General features: G+C 41.7%; 1 protein-coding gene across 3 annotated transcripts in view; it reads left to right on the top strand.

Annotated features, from left to right (window-relative positions):
- Wasf1 (WASP family member 1) overlaps positions 1-21632 on the top strand; it is a 54957-nt gene that overhangs the window by 16164 nt on the left and 17161 nt on the right. Inside the window, exon 1 of one of the 3 annotated variants that reach the window (XM_052751479.1) lies at positions 3450-3580. The exons of the other annotated variants lie outside the window; for them this stretch is intronic. The gene's annotated coding sequence lies outside the window, so the exon portion shown is untranslated. Of the gene's footprint in view, positions 1-3449; positions 3581-21632 lie in introns of those variants that run through there. 3 annotated transcript variants of the gene reach the window in all.

Below are 21632 nucleotides of genomic sequence, written 5' to 3' on the forward strand. Positions count from 1 at the left end.
TCATGGTTGGAATTTGACCCGGAATCTTTCCTTCGCACTTCCTGCGGTAAATTTAGTTTTCTCTTCTTTCTCTGTGCTGTTCTTAGAGAACAGACTGTGTGATGCTTCACAAAAAAGTAGATGTGAATTATCTTTACAACTATCTGTTGTACACACAGAGAGACACACATACAATCAAACTGTGCTGAACTGTTGGGGTAGTAATGAAGGTAACATGGTTTCTACCCACATAGAACTTGTGCTTTAATGAGGAAGCTCGAACAGCAAAGACATAGCAACAACAAAGGATTACATCCGTGTTACCATGCAGCCAAAAGCTGCTGTAATCTTAAACACATGTCTCAGGGTTACTGGTGCTGTGATGAAACATCATGATCAAAAGCAGCTTGGGGAGGAAAGGGTTTATTTGTGGCTTATATACCCCGAATCACAGTCTGTTGAGGGAAGCCAGGAGCTGATGCAAAGGCCAGGGACGGGTGTTGCTTACTGGCGTGCTGACCATTGCATGCGCAACTTGCTTTCTTATAGTGCCCAGCACCACCAGCTGAGGGGTGTTGTAGGGGACCAGCCCCCACACTTATTTACCCCAGGACTTTTGAGAAATAAGGGATAAGAGACTTAGAAGGAGTGGGGAGAGAAACAGAGAGAAAACACAGGGTAGACTTGGGTGGGCCTGGGTCCTTATCCAAACAGGCCTGAACTTTATTCCAAAGGTCTATTTATAACAATGCCAAGGGGTGGAGCAAAAGACCTCCCTCTTGCTAGTCACCTGATACCCAGGCCCATGGTCCTGTCAACCTCTTATGTAGTCCTGCTGGGTACAGCCACTAGGAAACCCAGTGGGCTCCAACAGGGTGTCTTTACCCACAATGAGCTGGGCGCTCCCCCTTCAATCACTAATTAAGAAAATGCTCTACCGGCTTGCTTGCACCTGATCTCATGTAGGCTTTTTTTTTCCACTTAAGTTTCCCTCCTCACAGATGACTTTGGCTTATGCCCCATTGACATAAAACCATCCAGGACAACAGAGAAGACAACATGATCAAACTGGCATGTTAAGAATTAGCCACTCTAGGAAGGCAAGAGTGGAGTCAGGTAGACCAAATGGGCACCAGTTCTAGTCTGAGCAAGAGGCTATCGTGGCTTGATCTGGGGTAGTTGTGGAGATGTGAAAGTACTAGATGAATTTCATACTTATTTTGAAGATACAGTCAACCTAATGGTACCAAAAATGTGCATAATGAGTAGAAGGAAGGGTCAAGAATAACTAATATGTCCCGGCATTTGTGGATGGATGTTAATGTATACAGATGATTGAATTTTTTAAAATTGCTGTTCCTATGGCTCAGTAAGTTAAGAGCATGTACTATGCTTGCAGAGGTCCTGAGTTTGGTTTCCAGCACCCACCCGGTGGCTCACATTAATATGTAACTCTGTATCCAGGGATCTGGCACCCTCTCTGGCCTCCACAGGCACCACATAATGTGGTGCATAAACATACATGTAGGTAAGACATTTATAAAATAAAAAATAATCAATTTTAAAATTGCTATTGTTATTAGCATTTACAGATTTTAAATGCACAAGTAAAATACTTCAACTCAAATATTAGATTCCAGAAATTGTTCTGGAAGTAATTATCTTGTTTATATTTCCTTAAGATTTAAGGAGGAGATCTTGTGTGAAAAAATTTTTCATGAGACAATATTATCTTGTTGCATCTTTAGCATGTGGCACAGTGACTAACACAAGAGACATTGGTGGAGATTTGTTGAGTGAATTTTACTCACTGAAAGAAAAGTACATTTTCCATAATCAAACTTAGGCAAGATGATTCCTGTGGCATATAAACAGCTTCTCATTTAAGTTGACCATGGGTGGTTTATAAGACAAGTAGGCTACACCAAAGTAATCAAGGAAATTTGATTTAAACTTACACCCCAAATTAACATTGAGAAGCTACTTTATGGAATTACTACAAAGAATTGAATTGCAGAGCTAAGGTATATGACTGCCAGGATCTTGCAGTAATAAATTGATATCATGGAAAAATACTGACCTAAGACCTAGCAAATACAATTTTCGGTTTTGACTCTGATGTGTATAATGTTATTTGGGGGTTAGTTACTAGCTTTAGAAACTTCCATTTCTAGCCTGGTGGGTTGGGTCACGTCTTTAATCCTAGCACTCAGGAGAAAGAGGCAGGCAGATCTCTTGAGTTCCAGGACAGCCAGGGCTGTTACACAGAGAAACTCTATCTCAAAAAAAAAAAAGAAAGAAAAACTTCCATTGCCCTACATGTAAAGTAGGAGGGCTTTGTGTAACAATTAAATGTGATATAATAATTAAATCCATAAGATTACACAACTGTATGTATATAGTACAATACTTAGCAGGCTGGCTGGGATTATAATAAGAATTTTATTTTCCTAGCATATTAACACAGTACTTGATATAGAAGTCTATGGCAGATTGTAAACCACAGTAAGCAGCTTCATGACTCTGCTCCTCCATTCTTTTAAGTTTTGGTCCTCCTTGTCATAGGCTTTGGCCAGCAGATTCAGTGGAACTTATGTTTTCTGACTCTGAGATTGGGCTTTACATGTTTCTACATGTTTCAGATCTCGGCCAAGTAGATGATGTGCAGTCATGGAGAATGGATGGAGGCTATCCTGCCTAGGCCACTTTAGATGAGCCAGTTACCAACTACTTGGCAGCTGGTCGTAAACACAAGTGATCTCCACCTAAATTGTTGACCCATAAAATCAGTTTGTTATTCTACACTATTAATTTTGGTACTGTTTTTTAGCATAACAATAAGAACTGGTAAAGTCAGGGGCCATACTGGATACTATTAACTATTAGAAGAATAGAAGTTTTAGAATGCTGTATTTGTTACTTGCCATAATATTTTGTTAAAAGGAAACCTCATATAGCCCAAACTGGCCTGGGCTTTTTTTATTCATAAAGAATGAAGTCATGTTATTTGTAGGGAAATGTGCACACTTGGAGACAATCACAAATGAATTAAGCTAGTAATCTTAGAAAAACAAATATTGTATATTTTCTCTCGTTTGTGGTTCTTAGATTTTTATAAAGATATGCAAAGCAATGTATGCAAATATGACATGAACATCGATGCAAAACTGTCTGGAGGAACCAAAGAGTGAGTCTGCTGGGAGGAGATGGGTGGTACAAAGAGGTGGGAGTCGGCTGTGGTTTCAGTAAGAACGGCCCTCCAGACTTATCCGTTTGGATGCTTAGACACTGGGGAGTGGAACTACTTCAGACCGATTAGGAGGTGTGGTCTTGGAGGAAGTGTGTTACTAGGGGTGGACTTTGAGGTTTTCAAAGTCCAAGCCAGGCCCAGTGTCTTTTCTGCTATCTGTAGATTGTGATGCAGAACTCTTGGCTCCCTCTCCAGCACCATGCCTGCTTGTATGCTGCCATGCTCCCCACCATGATGACAGTGGACTTAACCTCTGAACTGTAAGCCAGCCCCAATTAAATGCTTTCTTTCGGAAGAGTTGCCGTGGTCATGGTGTCCCTTCACAGCAGTGGAACACTGACTGAGAGAGAGGTATGGGGGCAGAATATGCTTAATGTACAATAAATACACATGAAAACTTAATTTTTTAAAGGTTTGCTAAGAATTTGTAACTTTTTAATTTATCAGAGTTCCTAAGGCATTTAAATGTTTTCTAGGTTGCATGATTTTTATGGATAATTTGATTGGTCTTTTGTTGTTACAAAAACAAATATGTGAGGCTGAAAGCTTGTAAAGAGTGAAATTTATTTTGGCTCATGGCCTTGCTGCATTATTGAGAGTCTGCATCTGATCACAGCCTTCTTGCTGGTGGAGTCCTAAGACATCATAGGCCATCTACAGGGCAAGAGACAAGTAGCCACAGCTGAGACCTTATCTACCCCTAATCACCTCTCAAAGCCTCCCGTTCTAAATCTCGTGGTTGTATTTTTTCTGTCCTCCTTGAGGCTCAACACAAGCCCGGCCGGGGGGTGGGTGGGTGGGTGGGGTAGGTAATACTTAACTCATGCAAGCCATGCAAGTAATTATGCGCAGTTATTCACCAATTACACAAGAATTGAACTTGAGTAACTTGGTAGTAGCACCAAGGAGGGTGTAATTCTGGGAGGATGTGATAAAGAGGGTTGGGGCTGAGACCTGAAAAGCCACAGATATGTCATTTGCTGGGAATGGATCCTCACAAAGGAGCAATGTTCTGGCTAATTTTATGTCAACCCAACACAAGCTAGAGTCATCTGAAAGGAGGGGAGCTCAATTAAGAAAATGCCCCTGTAATCCAGCTGTAGGGCATTTTCTTAATTAGTGATTGATGGGGAGGGGGGCAGCCTATTGTGGGTGGTTCCAACCCTGGGCTGGTGGTCCTGGGTTCTGTAAGAAAGCAGGCTGAGCAAGCCCTGGGGAGAAAGCCAGGAAGCAGCTCCTCTCTAAGGCCTCTGCACCAGCTCCTGCCTGCAGGCTCCTGCCCTGTTTGAGTTCCTGTCCTGCTTCCTTGGATGATGAACAGTGATGTGGAAGTGTAAGCCAAATAAACCCTCCCCCCCCCCAACTTGCTGTTTGGTCTTGATGTTTCATCACAGCAATAGAAACCTAACTAAGACAAGCAATTTCATAGTTGCATATTTTTCAAAGGACAGATTGAATGCAGGTTGAATTCTAGACCTCTGAAAACTGGGTCTCTTCATTTTTGATGTTTGAAGATTATTTTATTTTTATCTTATGTGTATGAGCCTGTATGTATTCATGTTCCTCTAGAGCAGTGGTTTGCTGTTTTTGCTCTTTTACTCTTTTGGGTGGCCTGCCATCCAGCTGTCAAATAAATCACAACACAGAGGCTTATTCTTACTTATGAATGCCCGCCTTAGCTTGGCTTGTTTCTTGCCAGCTTTCCTTAACTTTGAATTATCCCGTCTACCTTTAGCCTCTGGGCTTTTCCCTTTTCTTACTTCTGTAATCTTACTCTTACTCCGTGGCTGGCTGTGTAACTGGGTGGCTGGCCCCTGGAGTCCTCCTCCTTCTCTGGCTACTTCTTCCTCCTCCCAGATTTCTCTTTCTGTTTACCCTCTGCCTGCCAGCCACGCTTATTTCTCTCTCCTGCCTCACTATTGGCCACTCAGCTCTTTATTAGACCATCAGATGTTTTAGACAGGCAAAGTAACACAGCTTCACAGAGTTAAACACATGCAACATTTTAAATTTTAAAATTATTTCTGTTGCTACTTCATAAGTCTAATTTTGTTACTCGTATTGTATTGTAAATATCTGTGTTTTCCGATGGTCTTAGGCAACCCATGTGAAAGGTCATTTGACCTCCAAGGGAGTCCAACCCATAGGGCGAGAACTATTGCTGAAGAGAACCTCGCATTATACAGTTGGTATCCATACTTCGGTTTGTCATGGGATCTCTGTCTGGGTGAATAGGGGGTGTGTGTGTGTGTGTATGTGTGTGTGTGTGAGAGAAAAGTTTTGTCACATGACAACTGCTAATCTGACAATTCTCTGTAAAGACGGTGCTTATGGTGAATAAATGTAATTTGTGGAATTGAAGGGATGGGGGAGGATATGAATGAATATGAGAGAGAAGAGGTGGATAGGTGCGGGTGGAGCCTAGAGAGGGTGTGTGTAGAGGTGGGTAGGTGCGGGTGGAGCCTAGAGAACAGGTCTTGGGCGTTGGTTCTTGGACTGCCTTTTTCTTAAACATAGTTCCTCACGACCTGGGCCGTAACAAGCCCAGGGCTTGGTAGTACATGCCTCAGCCTCCCCAGCACTGGGATTCCAACTTCAGGCCACCACTCCTAGGTTGGTGGGTTGGTTGGTTCCCTTTTTTATTTTTCTCACTCACAGGTTTTGTAAATGGGTTCTGAGGACCTGATGTGGCTCTCAGTAAGGAAAGCAGCAGAGCACTCTCCCCAGCTTTTCATACAAACCAGTAAATGTGCTGTTTTCTCAACAAAGGTTCAGTTTGCATCTTACTTGTTTTGAAAATATTGAAGAATGGAGAAGTTAAATTGTGAGTAGGTCAGAGTAGATTCTCTCAGAAGAGTCTCCCCAAAACAAACCAACCAGAATCAGGATCCCCTGTTCTAAGGCCCTTCCTAGAAAGCAGAAAAGGAGTAATAATCGGTAACACTGTGTGACATGTCATACTGCTTTACTCCTTAAACATAGTGAATTTATTTTCTTAAGTATATGTGCTGAATTACGTATGTCAAGACAGAATTCTGAATTTCATTGCTCTTACAGTCTTTCGAGATTGTTTCATATGTCAGTTGGAAATAGCAGACTTCTTCCGTTGTGTTTTCAGACCATTTTTTAATGTATGTGTTTAATGTGTATTAGCTGAAGATGTCCAGTTGTTAAGGTCTACTACAATATGGTCCTGTCATAGAGGTCAGGCAAAGCTTTTTCCTTTTTTTTCCTTTCATGGAGCCCGTTCTTAGAAGACAGAATTACATTTTTCATCATAGGAAGTGGGAAGTATGGGATATAGACATCATAAGAATGCATTAGGAAAGTATGGCAGAATAAGGAGATGTATTTCTCCCTTTCTTTCTCTCTGTCCTCCTTCCCACCCGTGTGTGTGTGTGTGTGTGTGTGTGTGTGTGTGTGTATGTGTGTTTGTCTGTCTGTGTGTGTGTCTGTCTGTGTCTGTGTGTCTGCACTTACGCGTGCAGACCTATGTGGATGCCGGAAGTTGACATCAGGATATCTTCCTCAGTAGCTTTTTACCTTATTTTTTGAGATGGGCTCTCTCACTGAATCTGAAACTTGCTTTTTTTGGCTAGAGTGGTTAACTAGTGAGCCATCCATCTTTGCCCCCTCCCCCCACTGCTGGGGCTACAGGCACATGCCATTATGCCTGTCTTTTTATGTGGATGCTAGGGACACAAGCTGGGGGCCTTATGCCTTTCAACAGGCACTTTGCACACTGAACCCACTCCTTTGTTCCTCCTCTTTTTCCCCCTTAATCTTTCTTGACAACATGGGAAGTTAAAGAAGATTTTAAAAGACAATCATATACTGTCAAGTCTCTTCAGGAAAATAGGTCTTGATGAATATGGTCTCACATATTTTGGACAAGAAAAAAAAAATAATTGAGGGAAGACAGGCTGCCAAATCAGTCTAACCATAGGTAGGGTTTCTGGGTTTGCTTGGCTACTAGTTAACTGAAACTTTAAACTAACCACTGCCTTTCTTTTAGGATTTTCTTATTTCATTGTTTTGTTTTGCTTTTTTATAAGATGGCATTAGTAAGTAAAATGAGGGTAGTTGATAGAAACTGTAATATACTATTTAACTGTGTTAGTATATCATGAACAAAAGCTATAAATAAGAAATAAAAGGCGCTGGGTATGGCAGGGGGGAAAAACAGCCTTAAATGGGGGGAGGTAATGGAACACATGTGATATAGGGAAGGAAATAAATATTGGAGATGGAAAGGTTTAAGTTAGGACGAGTTAACTCTTCCCATCCCCTCCTCCCCTCCAATCTCCCTGTACCCCTATTTAAGACCCCCATTTCCTCCCTGCCAGACCCTGTGCTTTTTATTTCTTTCTTGTTCGTGGTATTTATTCACTTTGCTGGCCACAGCCCAATACTAGGCTCTACTAAGTACCATCTGGTGTCAGTAAGAATCAGTGTTTGAAGACCCTTATCAAGTCCTAAAGGAACCGAAGATGTGGGCAGAATCTTGTCACGTGACTGCACTTCACTGATCAGTCTTTCCTTGGGATCTGGCCGTGCCTGGGGCTGTCCCAGTGTCAGTGGTTCTCATCTTCATCATGCAGCTCTGCCAAGTATGTGACAGCATTACATGGAGCCTAATCTGTCGTCCTTACTCAGTCATACTCATTCACTCTGTGTGTATGTGTCTGTCTGTCTGTCTGTCGTGCTGCATGCCCCACCCCACCCCACCCCACCCCAGGCAGGCCACCTTGATTGCTCTTCTACCTTACCAACCAAACTCAGACCTCACTCACGGCCAGTGCTTGCTAAACAGATCCCTTCTCTTCCTTCTGAAGCTCACTCAGTATTTACGTGTGTCCTGGGGATCCAAACACTAGTTCTCATGCTTGGGTGGTTCCAGTTCCCTCACTCGCTTAGTCACTGAGCCGTCTCCCCAGCCTGAAATGAAAGGTTTTGACAGACTAGGTAAAACTTGGTAATAAGGTGTAGCTGGCCTTGCTTGGCTGGTCAGACTGTTAACACCCATCAGGTGGTAGCAGGGGTGTCAGTGGACTCTTGGCGGGGTGCTGGTAGGATGTAAACTGGCTCCAGCACATTGGGAAACTGGCAGTTTTGACTGAAGCTGTGCATATGCATGTGTGTACAGACCCTGTGATTCAGTGAGTCACTCCTCATTCTGCCTTCATCCCCAAGGCACACCCTTTAAGTCAAATGTCTGTCACCTTACTCTTCTAATAATTAGTTCTTCATTGAAAACCAAAGTTCACAGTGTGTAGTTTCAGTACATTTTTGTCTGTTCTTTTTCTTCTGCTTCTATGTTCCTTTCAAACAAGTTTCTGTGTTTTACATTTCTTATACTTGATTTAAAGTATCCTCACCTCTGCCATTTTATCTATCACAAAACGTCAGTGCTGTCTCATGGAGCTTCCTACAGTTCTGTAAGTCCCCAGTATGAGGAGCAGCCAGAGCCACGTGTGGCCACGGAAGCACTTTTGGCATGATTAGTATGACTGTGGAGTGGATTTTTAACTTACTTTAAATCTTAATTTAGTCACATGAGGCTAAAAGTTAGTATTTTGAATAGCACTGGTCTATGTAAATATTTCCCTTAACTCTCGCTTATTGTGATAACATTTTCTATATTGCTTTTGTCTGGCCTGCTTTAGACATTAGCGAATGTTAGTTGTGACTGTCCTTGAAGTCTTTATATCCTTGTTCCTGTTGCGCAAGCTTCTGGGTGGGGGAGTCATTTTAATTATTTTGCATCTTCACTATGTTTTAATCCTTCTGTATAATCTGCAGCTGTTTCTTGAAAGTAGTAGTCATCTGAGAATTGGGAAGCATTATTTGCAGCCTCAAAATCCCACTGGAATCTTTTAGGATTTTGTGAGAGTTGGGAGGCCTCCTCGTCAGAAATACAGAGTGGATCTGAAACAGTAACAGTTAAGAGCAGAATAAGCAGGATGATGTGCAGAGTGTGCAAACCGAAGATCTGATCTCAGCTTTGCTGTGCCTTTCATGAACTTCGACAGTTTTCTTAACTTTTCCAGGCAAGTCTAGGTATCTACAGAAATGAGACATAATAATCTAGCCTAGCTTTTAATGTTTCTTCCTGTCTTGCTTGAGACAGGCTTTTCTGAACTGAAACTATTAACAATGAGGATGATAGTTAGTAGTACTTTTCTTCTGTATTTTGGAAGTCTCCAGGAAGAAAAAGTACATGTTGAAATGCCCAGGTTTGGTATGAGAAAATACTGTTCTGTGTAATGAAATGCCAAGATGAAAAATTATGTCAGGAATATATAGTAGGCTGGAAAATAGCAAAGGAGATTCTTTGTGGCACTGAATAAAACTAAGGAATAATGAAGCCATATTTAAGTGAGTATGTATTCTAGTAATTAGCAAATCCAGGAATAAGAGTTAGGAGAAAGTCCACATGATTATAATGAAATGAATAAACAATGAATTGGAATTTGGGCCAGGGAGCGCTATCCCTGTTATGCCCATCATTAAATATGTTGTTTATATGCAGTAAAGTTAGAAAGAAAGGCTGTTTATTTCTGTATGCTGTAACTTGTACCTTTAGACCCTAACATAAACATGAGTATCCCTTTGCTTTGAAAAGATCCAGAAATAATTCTTTTGTGACTCATCTTACTGTTTATCTGAGTCAGCCAGCAGAACAAGCCTTTGTTTTTTGTCTTCTGTACTCAGGAATGCTCACTCCTTTGAGCACTCCTTATTTGACCGATTTCTCCAGCCTTCCTAAACCCCTCTACTATATTCTTGAGAATTTTCTGCCTCTGTGACCAGCAAACATCCATAACGTGTATTTTCAGCCTTTTCTCTAAATTTTAACCTTCCATCTTCTTGCCGTAATAGAAATTCATGTTATCTAGGCCCTCTTATGTGAGAGTGCTAAGGATGCCCCATATGTACAGCTCACACATGTACTTGGAAGCCGCCATCTTTGCCCTGTAACCCTGTATCCACATGTTTTCTCACTTTAAAAACAGAAGCCCGAGAGACAACCAGTTCTGTCTCCTAGCCTTCAGTGTGATTCTTAGCAGTGAGCTAGGAGGCGGTGCTCACTGGGTTCCTCCTGAGCGTTAAGGACTTCTGTGCCTGGGCAGGTGACATCCATTTTTGTTCTCATGTCACTTCCTTGAGGTAGAAAATGTTGTCCTCCGTTTAAAGATAAGAAATTGGGGCACAGAGAAGTTAACCCTGTCCTGGTTCTTAGAGAGCTGAGAAAATAGTAAAATGCCCTCGTGTGAGAGCTGAACATTTTTATTATCCTGTCAGACCTATTTTGAAAATGCATATTTCAGAGGCTTGAGTTTTTTTACATTTAAGTCAATAGAAACTTGAGCCATGGTGAAAGCTTCCCCCACTGTTAATTATTTTAAAAAATAAAAGTCATAAAATTGTCCAACACTAGAGGAAAGTTAAATTACGACCTATCTTACAGACTTTAAAGTAAGTGTTTGTGAGGGAAATAGGAATGTAAATTCAAAGAAAATGGAAGATTATTTGTCAGTTAAAAAAAGTTTTGGTGTGTGCACTTTGTGTGTGTGTGTGTGCATGTAGTTCAGAGGACCTCAGCTGTCAAGTCTCACCTCCCTCAGGGCCTTGGTGTGTACGCTGGTAGCTAGCCAGCAGCTTCTGGGGATTCCCCTGCCTCCGTGTCCTGTGTCACTTTAGGATTTATGTGGATTCTGGAGACTGGGACTCAGGTCCTCACACTTGCACAGGAAGTGCTTTTACCCACTGAGCTCTTTAAAAGTTGTAAGAGATGTGTCAGCATTTAATGCCACACCAGTTCTAGAAATGTATCCGATGGAGATTTTTGTACAAATTGAACGTGATGTGGTTGGAGGTGAAAGGATCCCAGGATTTCTGACTTGGTTGTTTGATAGAGCTGTTTACAGTAAAGAGTTAGATTTTTATTTTTTAGTTTTCCTGGAGAAAAATAGGGCCCACGATTTTGAGTTTTTCTTCATAGAGACCTGGAAGAAAGGACAGCCAGCCAGTATCTGGAAATACATATCAAGAGGAAGAGCTCTGGCCTGAAGATGACACGCTGTTTGGATCCGGTGTCAATTTTTCACATGTTGGCACAAGTCATGAGCCAGGAGTCCTTGGGCAGGGCTGTGTTCTGTGATATCAAGGATATGCTTTGCTACTTTTTAAAATTACACCTTCCATTTGGGTTGGGAAAGAGAATAATTGTGCTTCTTCTCCTTAGTGAAATTTTACTTATTCTGAGTGAAGAATTATGCAGACGTTTTGTAAAGTGCACACACACTGTGTGTGAGTCATCTTACTATTAAAGAGGAACTAGAGTGTGGTCGGAAGAGCACGGAGAAGCAGGCTGTGCTCCCAGCCCCTCCTCCTCAGGGCGCGGTGCCCCCCTTCGAGCACGTGTGCTCAGCTTGGCCGACAGTGGTTCGTACCCAGGACATCTTTGTAGATGCTCAAGAGTGTTTATCATATGTATTGTTTTGTTTTAGTGTTTACTTGGAAAGGAGTAATGAAAGCATACTCTGGATCTTTTAGACGGCTGCATGTCAGCTGACTTCAGTGTGCTTCTTTCTGCTTATGTTAACATTGTTTGGTGGTCAGTGGTCAAACTTGAACCTTTCACTTTAGTGATGCTCCCTCCTATAGAGGCAAGCTTTCTGTATAAATATTTTCATACTGTAAGACTAACTAGTGTCAACCGGGTATTGTAAAAATCAAGTTTCTTCAGAGAAATGGCTGTGAGCGTACAACCTCAACAAAGTAAAGCCTAACTCTGAAGCAGTTAGTGCATGGTTCCTACAGCAGGCAGTGCCGTAAGAGCTCAAGAGTCTCCTCACACTAAATATTATGTAGAATTTGTTGGCTTTGTGGTTTTATCTGTTGTTTGCATGGTTGTATAAGAGTTACAAGGATTTGATATTTGTATATATCTAAGTAACATAAAATGTTAATATCAGAAGTCTGAAAGATGTTTTTCCTCTTCAAAAGGTGATAATATATCACTCAATTTTTAACAGTTATGTAAACATAAAATCTTTTCTCTCCTGGGGCTGATGAGATGCTCAGTGGGTAAAGAAACTTGCTGCCAAGCCTGGCAACCTGGGTTCAATTACAGAGCTCATGTAGGAGGAGAGAAGTCCCCAAGTTGTCCTCTGTTCTCCATATGTGACACTAAATAATTAATAAATGGAAAAATTAATGCTGTGTCCTGGGCACAAGCTTGGTGACCAGAGTTTGATCCCCAGAACCCACATAAAGGTCCTCTGATGTCTACAAATGCCCCGTGGCATGCACTGCAAAGCCCACACAATAACAGTAAACAATCCTGTATGTCACTGTACTGTTAGCCTTGGAATCGTTGAAGTCCTATGAACTGTCCATTTTGAATAGTCCATTTAAAAAAGAAAATAAAAAATTTATCTCGTTATGGATGTTGAGTTTCACAGATGATGCCATTGACATGGTCACCATTGATTCAGTTTGCTCAGACATATGAAGAGTATAGTCAGGACAGTCAAGAAGTAAACGAATCATCGATCATGCAGATACTCTCTTCTGTCATGCCATCCTCTGCAAAAGAAGACGTCACTGCATGTGTGCATGGGTTGGCTAACAGTGCAAGTTGAAGTGCTAGGAATATTGTTTTGCCTTGGCCGTGTGGTCCACAAGTCCGGAAGATACAGGTTACAGGGGTAGAGTATGGGAATGATGTAGGAGAACAGAGTGGTTATATGGAGCTAAACTTTCTCCTTTGGCCTAGAATAGGTAAAATGTGTATGTCATACAGGAGAATAATAAAACACAGGAAAAATACTAAGGGAGATGATTGAAACCACTAAACATCTCATCTTCCTAATTGACTTCCACCTGAAAACTTAGCACTTTTACATTGGTTCCTTCTCCAAACATCATTTAACTTTCTACATAAGGTTATTTTCCCAGTTGTTGATAAATCCCTTCATGGTACACAGATTTTATGGATCAGAATAATAGGTTGATATAATTGCTATGCTTCAGAAATAATTTTGGTATGAACCGACTGTAGAAATTTTCTTACACCCAGAATTCGGATCTTACTCCTAATCATCATTCTTCATTTATTCTACCTCTAGGATATATCCTAAATTGACACCAGAATGTCACCAAGTGCTGGTGACTACCATCTGTATCACCTAGACTATTTCATTCATCTTCCAACTGGTCCACCTCCACTTTGCTATTTCCTGCTGCTCAAGTCTTTATAGAAAGAAAGATGACCAACGGAGATTAGAACAGTCAGCCCCATCTTGGTTTGCAGTTTGTTCAGAGGCGTCTGTTAGGGTAGTGTCGAACATCTTCAGACGGTGTTCAGGGTCCTATTTAATCCAGTCTTCTACTTGTTGCCCCATTTTCTTTATTTACATTCTACCCATGCTGGTCTTTCCCAGTTCTGGGCCTTGTTTGCATATGAGGTGTCTGAGGTGTTTGAACTCGGGTATTAAAGTTCAAGTGAAAATCTAAACAGAGTTCAGCTCTCTCAACTTGCTAACTCTTGATAATCCCTTTGATCTCGATTTAAGCATCTCTTTTAAAGAAATTCGATCTTTGGCTGGAGAGATGGCTCAGTGGTTAGAGCACTGGCTGTTCTTCCAGAGGTCCTGAGTTCAAGTCCCAGCAACCACATGGTGGCTCACAACCATCTGTAATGAAATCTGGCTCCCTCTTCTGGCTTGCAGGCATACATGCAAACAGAGCACTGTATACATAATAAATAAATCTTTTTAAAAAGAAAATAGATCTTACATAGTTAGACACTAGATCCTAGGCAATCCAAAGACAACCTGTTTTTCTTGCCCCTTCAGCATGCTGTACAGTAGTAGATTCATTGGTGTTTAATAAACTCTGAGTTGTTGGATAGCCTTGTGTCGGCGCCATAACTACTCCATAGGTAAATACTGCTTTTTACACAGTACTCATTACTCTGTGGCCCAGGCGAACCTCAAAGAACTCACTGTGTCACTCAGGCTGGCCTTGAACTCGCAATAGTCTGCCTGCTTTACCCCTTTTAGTGCAGGGGTTACAATGTGAGGTGCCTCAAATGCCTAAAGATGCACTTTTTAATATAGAGTGCTTGATCTTGTTTTTCAGGTGACTTAATCTGAATTTGTGGTGCAGACATCTCAAATTTCAAAGTAACATCTCTTAAACTACTGAAAAGAACATTGCTGTAGTAATACAGATTTGTAAAGTTTCGGTACTGGTTTATTAACCTAAGAAATACATGTTTTTTTGAAGAGTAACATGGAATCACATAATAACCTTGGTCTGGTGATCTAATTACTGCTTGTGTGCATGGTCTCTTTCGACACTTGAAATGGCCGATACTGTCAACGTGATGATTGCCGTGTAGCTTATTTCATTTGCTTTTTCTTCATTTCACCTAACGATTTATTCTTTTCAGTCTCAGACTACCCAAATGTAACATTTTAGTGTTGTCACATGGAGTGCAAAATATAATTACCTAATGTTTTGTATAGGTAGCCTTGCTCTCAGGACAAATTCTTTAAGCAGAGGCCAGAGCATCTGAAAGCAGCCCGGTTCATGCAGTCGTCCAGTGTGGTTCATAGTTTGATTCATAGTTCTTTAGGCTCATAAATGGATTTTGTTATCTTGACTGCAGATTCAGGAACAGGGAGTAGTTGAATGTTCACAACAAAGAGGAAGCGTGTTATTTGTGTATAATCCTGAGGTGGTTTCGTACAAGCTTCTTTTATTACACCACTAAGCTCTGTTTGTTTCCTTCAGATTTTTACTCACAATAATGAACACTTACAGTAATGAAAGTCTGGGATCTGACCCTGGAGGTTTAAAGGGAAGCGAGTTTTGAAGCCCTGTACTGGTACTCTTAAACAGTATGTTTATAATAATTCGTTGTTTAGAGGTCTGTGAGGCTACATGATTGAATTTGTGTTTCAAAATTAGATTTATATATTTTGTTTTAGTGTAATTCTTATGAATTCTTTTTCAAAACTTTTATATTACCTTAATCAGTTTTGCCTTTCAAAACTGTGAAGCATCTTGTTACTTGTATAGTATTTTAAGAAAAATTTTTCCACTAAGAATTTCTCTAAACATTTCCATGCTGAAATTATTTAATTAGTTTATTACATGTAATTACATCAATTCTAATCTCAAGGGAATAGGACATTTCTGTTAACAGTGTTTCCTTAGGTGGGAAGATAACTTGGGATAAAGTGATGGCAGCATAGGTGTGAGGATGAGTTCAGATGCAGACACAGAAAAGCTGGATGTGATGCTCTCACCTGTAACCTCAGCCCTGAGACACTGAGAGCAGAGACAGGCGGAAACTGGGATCACTAGCCAGCATTCTAGCTGCAACAGCAAGCTCCAGGTTCAGTGTGCCACCCTATCACAAGAAAATAACATCACTAATAGTAAAAATAAGGTGAAGAGCATATAGAGCTATACCCATACTTGACATCTGTATGCACACACATGGGCCAGTTCACCTGTACACAAACATACATACTACACACAAAAAAAAATTTCTCTGTCAAAATTTCTTAAAATATTTAAACGAGAATTTTTTATTTGAATAATTATTTCATGCTGGTCTGTCTCCATTGATCACATAATAGATCTTTAGATTCAGTAACTAAATATCCAATAATCTTAGGGAAATTGAAAATTATTTCTGTGATGTAAAATTTTTAGTGTTCCTTCTTCGAGAAAACATCAATTGATGGATGATGCTGTACAGCAGGAGGGTCCGGAGGAACTGGAGGCCCAGGATTAGGAGGCTGCAGCAGCTTCCTCAGAGGATTTGGCATTGTCTTAGTCCTTAGACCACAGTCGAGGTCAAGGCCATGACTGTGGTTGAGGCCAACAGGCTCGTGGAGGTAAAGCTGAAGATAAGGAGTGGATCTCCATCACCAAGCTGGTCAAGGACACAAAGATCAAGTCCCTGGAGCAGATCTACCTATTCTCCTTGCCCATTAAGGAATTGGAGATCACTGACTGTTTCCTGGGCGCATCTCTAAAGGAGAAGGTTCTAAAGATCATGCCACTGCAGAAACCGGGCTGACCAACAGACCAGGTTCAAGGCTTTTGTCACTATCGTGGACTACAATGATCATGTTGGTCTTGGTGTTAAGTGCTCCAAGGAGGTAGCCACTGCCATCCGAGGGGCCATCGTCTTGGCCAAGCTTTCCATTGTCCCTGTGCAGAGGCTACTGGGGGAACAAGATTGGCAAGCCCCACACTGTTCCGTGCAGGCCGCTGTGGCTCTGTGTTGGTGCGTCTCATCCCTGTCCCCAGAGGCACTGGCTTCGTCTCTGCCCCTGTGCCTACGAAGCTGCTGCTGATAGCTAGTGTCTGCTATTGATAACTGCTGCACTGCCAAGGGCTGCACTGCCACCCAGGGCAACTTTGTCAAGTACACCTTTGATGCCATCTCCAAGACTTACAACAGCTACCTGATCCCAACCTCTGGAAAGTGACTGTTCACCAAGTCTCCTTATCAGAAATTCACTGACCATCTTGTGAAAACCCATACCAGAGTCTCTGTTCAGGGGACCCAGGCTCCAGCTGTGGCCACCACATAAGGGTTTTTACACAAGAAAAATAAAGTGAATTAAGTCTTTTTTTAAAAAAAAAATACTAATTTTTTTTTAACTAAGAAACCACTTGAAATGATCATTGGCTGTTAGACTGACATAGACTTATTGCTGATCTCATAGGAAAATACCTGAAATTCTTATGCTCCATATGTAATTGCTTTAGCAGGTTGTATTAGTTACTTTTCTTGTTGTGCTAACAAAGTATTGACAGAAGTAACATACAGAAGGCTGTTTTGTGTTTTGTTTTTGACTGATGGGGAGGGAATGACAGAGCAATTGTGTGGATTCCTGGCTGTAGGAACACGTGGTGGAGATCTTCACATGGCAGCTGGATAAGAAGCAGAGAGGGCCAGGATAAGGCAAGCTATAACTCTCTAAGTCCCACCTCTGCCAGCAGGGCCTTTTCGAATGTTCTGTAGGCTCCAGCTGTCACTAGCGGGGGACCCTTTAAATATATGAGTATGCAAAGAACATTTTGCATTTAAACTAAAAAATAGTTATTGTTTATAATTATTATAGTTTTTAAGCAGTGATTTTTTTTGCATTGTTTGCATGTACTCCTTTAAACAGTTTAAGTAATTTTATAGGTTAGTTTTCCCCCTTTTTTTCATAATTTTTTAAATTGATTCTTTGTGAATTTCACATCTTCCCCCCCAATCCCACTCATATCCCAGTCCTTCCGTGTCCGCCCTCCACCCTTGGAGCCTCCCTCCAAAAAAGGAAATTAACAAAACAAAACACTTAGCTCCTCCATCCTTCCCACCTCTCAATCACATACTCATTTGTCATAATGGCCTTGGGGTCTGCAGTATGACCGCAGTACACCCTTTTGCAGTGAGTTATTGGTCTGGTTCAAGGCCTCTGACCTCTGGCACACATGCCCTGAGTCATGGAGATCCTGTAGCTATGGTTGCACGGGACTGGTACCTTCACACACTCCAGCAGCTCATAGATGGGGTAGATTGATGTTGGGGTGGGCCAACTCAAAGCCCTAGATGTGGGTCTGGGTGGTAGCTGAGTTGGTCAGTCCAGGCCTCTGCTGGGACAGCCCTTCAGGCAAGGGTCAGGGCTAGCTCTCCCATGCTGATGCCATTAGGGCCATTTCTCCCCAGAGCGGGAATAGCTCTCCAGCTGAGACAGCTGATGAGGGGCAGGACCAGTTCTCTGGTGCCCAGACTACCTGGGCCAGCTCTCCTATGGCCCCTGGTAATAGCATGGACCACAGACCTCAACACAGACCCGGGCTGCAGTAGGGCCATGGATCCACACATGGCCCTCTGCTGCAGCTTAGGCTGGGATGTCAGCATGACCTCGGGTAGCAGCAGCTCAGGCCACTCAGATCAGTATGGCCCTCAGACATAACATGGCCTCAAGTGGCAATCCAGACCAAGGGCATCCTCATAGCTCTCAGTGATATCATGGGTCATGAACATCAACACAGACCTGGGCTTCATTAGGGCCACAGATCCAGACATGGCCTTTAACTGCAGCACAGGCCAGAACATTACATGGCCCCAGGCGGCAGCATAGACCACCCATAGCAGCCTGTTCCTCACCACCCTCGTGTCTTCAGTTCCGCTTTCCACAGCGCACGAACCACTCTGCTTCTCCTTCTCTCCCATTTCTCCACTACATACCTGTTCATCGTAGTGGCACCCAGCCCTGTGTGGAGCAGGCCTGTGGCTGGCTTCCCCATAGGTTAGTTTTCTGAGTTCTGAAAATGAGAGTTTGTATAGCTTGTTTTTGTGCTCTCTAAAGTTTCAACATCATTATGGTATCTGATCTTAGGATATCTTGACACTTACATATTGCTTCATGCTTTTATACATAGGCGAGCCTCATTAAAAATCAGCAGAAAACAGGCTTAAAAGAACTTAGAAAATGATTAATGTGGTCGCCAAAGTGCAGCTTCAGTTTCGGATGCTGTCAGATATTTGCTGAGGTTGGATTTCTTGAGTTGCGCTTTCTTTGCTCTCAAATATGCCCATAAAAAGGTGTGTTTTCCTGATTAAAAACATTACGTAGATTTTTGCTAAAATTTTTATCTTAAAAATTATTTTGCCGGGCGGTGGTGGCGCACGCCGTTAATCCCAGCACTCGGGAGGCAGAGCCAGGCGGATCTCTGTGAGTTCGAGGCCAGCCCGGACTACCAAGTGAGTTCCAGGAAAGGCGCAAAGCTACACAGAGAAACCCTGTCTCGGGGAAAGAAAAAAAAAATTAAGAATTTAAGATTTTTAAGAATCTTAAGAATTTAGGAATTGGTCTGTTTAGGTGACACATAAGTTTGCATCAGTAATTGATAATTTATTTGCTAAGAACATATACATTTGAAAAACCTGAGAATTGCTTTAGGTTTTTATATCTTCCACAGCTGATTATTTTTAGAACCATGTGGGTTATATAATAGTTAGGAAGTGTGGGGTTGCTATGGTAGTGTCTTCAGCTGTGACCTAGGGGAACAGAGCAACAATTTCAGAAACGAGTTGTTTTATGTTATAGCCCAATATATTTTGGCCTTCTTGTTAGATTAAAGTTTCCCTTTAATCAAGTTAAACATTGATAGTTTAAAAGATGTTAAGTTATATGTAATTGGCTCATTCTGTGCAGTTTTGTATTTTAAATAAAATGTCATTTTCAGTCTATTAAAAACAATGAAATAAATTTGATTTCATATTCGCTTGGTAATTAATTTATGTTTTCTTGTATATTTTGGTTTTTATTTTTAATCTGGCAGAAGGTATTGTGTTAAAAGTGGTGAAGGGATCTCTAAAACTAGGAATCTGACATTTTCATAGCTTTCGTTTGTGTTTTATTGCTAAGATTTTGATAGCTGGATTAGATAGATGGTCATTGCAGTTTAGACGGAAATGGGAAATGAGTCTGGAGTGAACTGAAGTAAAGGGGAGGGTCCAGGGCAGGCTATTTCAGGGACCTTTTCGTTGTATGGAAAGACACTGTTGTAAACACTGAAAGCCATTTTCCTTTTATTATCACAGTAATGTTTGAAACTACTTCATAAGCCTTTCTACATTTTTCCAACAGAATGTATGTGTTTGCTGTGCCTTAGCCTTTGAGCTGGAAGTCTACAGGTGCCCGAAAAATAAGTCATATCCCTCCTTTATCCCTGCACAAAACGGGCAAACGTTGATTCCGTGGTGCATCTGTAGGACATGATTTTTCTCAATATATCCTTTTCTATGCAAATTAAAAAAACCCAACTCTTTAAATGATAATTAAATAGTTGCTTTAGAAAGGTATGTGTGCTTGTCTGCCTTCTCAATGACCTAAAGAGTCTTATTGTTCTTGCACTTCTATGCCGTGACTCTGCTTTTTCTTCCACTTATATATTGATCAACTCTTGATCATCTGATCATCACCTGTTTAGATATTAGAACTATAAGTTGAATAAGGCAAGATTTTGGTTCTCTCAAATTTTTCACTTAAGTCTAAATATATAACCCAGTCCAATACAGAAGCATATACTTGGTAGAATTCTGTTAAATGTAAATATGGGTCAAAGTTGAGGACACCAAAAGTTGTAGTTACATCTTCCTGGGGAGTTCAGTGAGGTTTCAGGGGAGAGGTGCTTAGTATAGTCTCAATAGTTAGTATTCCCTGGGAGGAGAAAGGGAGGCGTTCTAGGCAGAGCAGCATGTGAGGACAGGACTGTGAGAGTCAGGTAGAAGGAGGAATCTAGGAGAAGGGGAGTGGGGGGCTAAGTCCTGAACACACACACACACACACACACACACACACACCCCTTAAAAAATAAACCACGGGGCTGGAGAGATGTTTCAGTCAGTAAAGTTCTTACTGGGTGAGCACAAGGACCCATGTCCAGCATCCTGTCACCTGTGGAAACATTAGTGTAGCCGTGCACACCAGCGGTTCCGGTGCTGGGAGCCACACACAAGAGTCCCTGGGGCTAGACTACCTGGTTGCCTTGATTCTTTGAGCTCTAGGTTTAGGGAGAGACCCTGTCTCAAAAAACAAGGTGGAGTGATTGAGGAAGATACTCAACATTGACCTCTGGCTTACACACACACACACACACACACACACACACACACACACCCCCACACCCACACACACATACACACACACACCATTGAGACTCCAGAAAATTATCTTAATCCATGGGAGAAATTATACTCTTTCTTTAGGATGTTTTAATGTCCCCTGGTTTTTGTTTTATTCTCCAAAGCAGTGTCTTGAAGGCCAGATGATTCAGCAGGTAGAAGTACTTTGCCACAAGCCTGAAGACAGGGGTTTGATCCCCACTGCCCTTGCTCGAAGGAGAGAACAGATGCCGAGAAATTCTCTGCTGTCCACATGTGCATGTCCCATACACATCATACACACAGTTAAAAACAACCAGAAAACCTTAAAAACTCTTTTGCTGTTAAAAATGTACAAGGACTTTTTTTTTAAGAAGTAAAATTGACAGGATATAAGTAAAATGTAACTTAAACCATTAGAATTCATGAAGAATTTCTTACTAAAGAACTTGCCAAGAGCGTTTTGAACAGCATTTGCCTTGTGCAGCGTACAGAAGCGCAGTTAGCAGAGTGAGGTCCCTCTGCCTGTGCCTTGGCAAACTCTCAGCCTCTCTCTGCTGCATTTGAATCAGCCTCCGATGCAGTCTCCCGTCCCTCTGTGCACTGCGGCGGCGGCGGAGGCGCCGAGGCTTCCAGGCATGCAAAATTCTTCTTTGAGCGTTCACTGTCTGCAGCACACACTCCCTTTGTCACAGCACATTT

This window comes from Peromyscus californicus, unplaced genomic scaffold (assembly GCF_007827085.1).
Source record: "Peromyscus californicus insignis strain IS unplaced genomic scaffold, ASM782708v3 Scaffold_22__1_contigs__length_63687245, whole genome shotgun sequence".
In the NCBI taxonomy this organism is placed as follows: domain Eukaryota; kingdom Metazoa; phylum Chordata; class Mammalia; order Rodentia; family Cricetidae; genus Peromyscus; species Peromyscus californicus.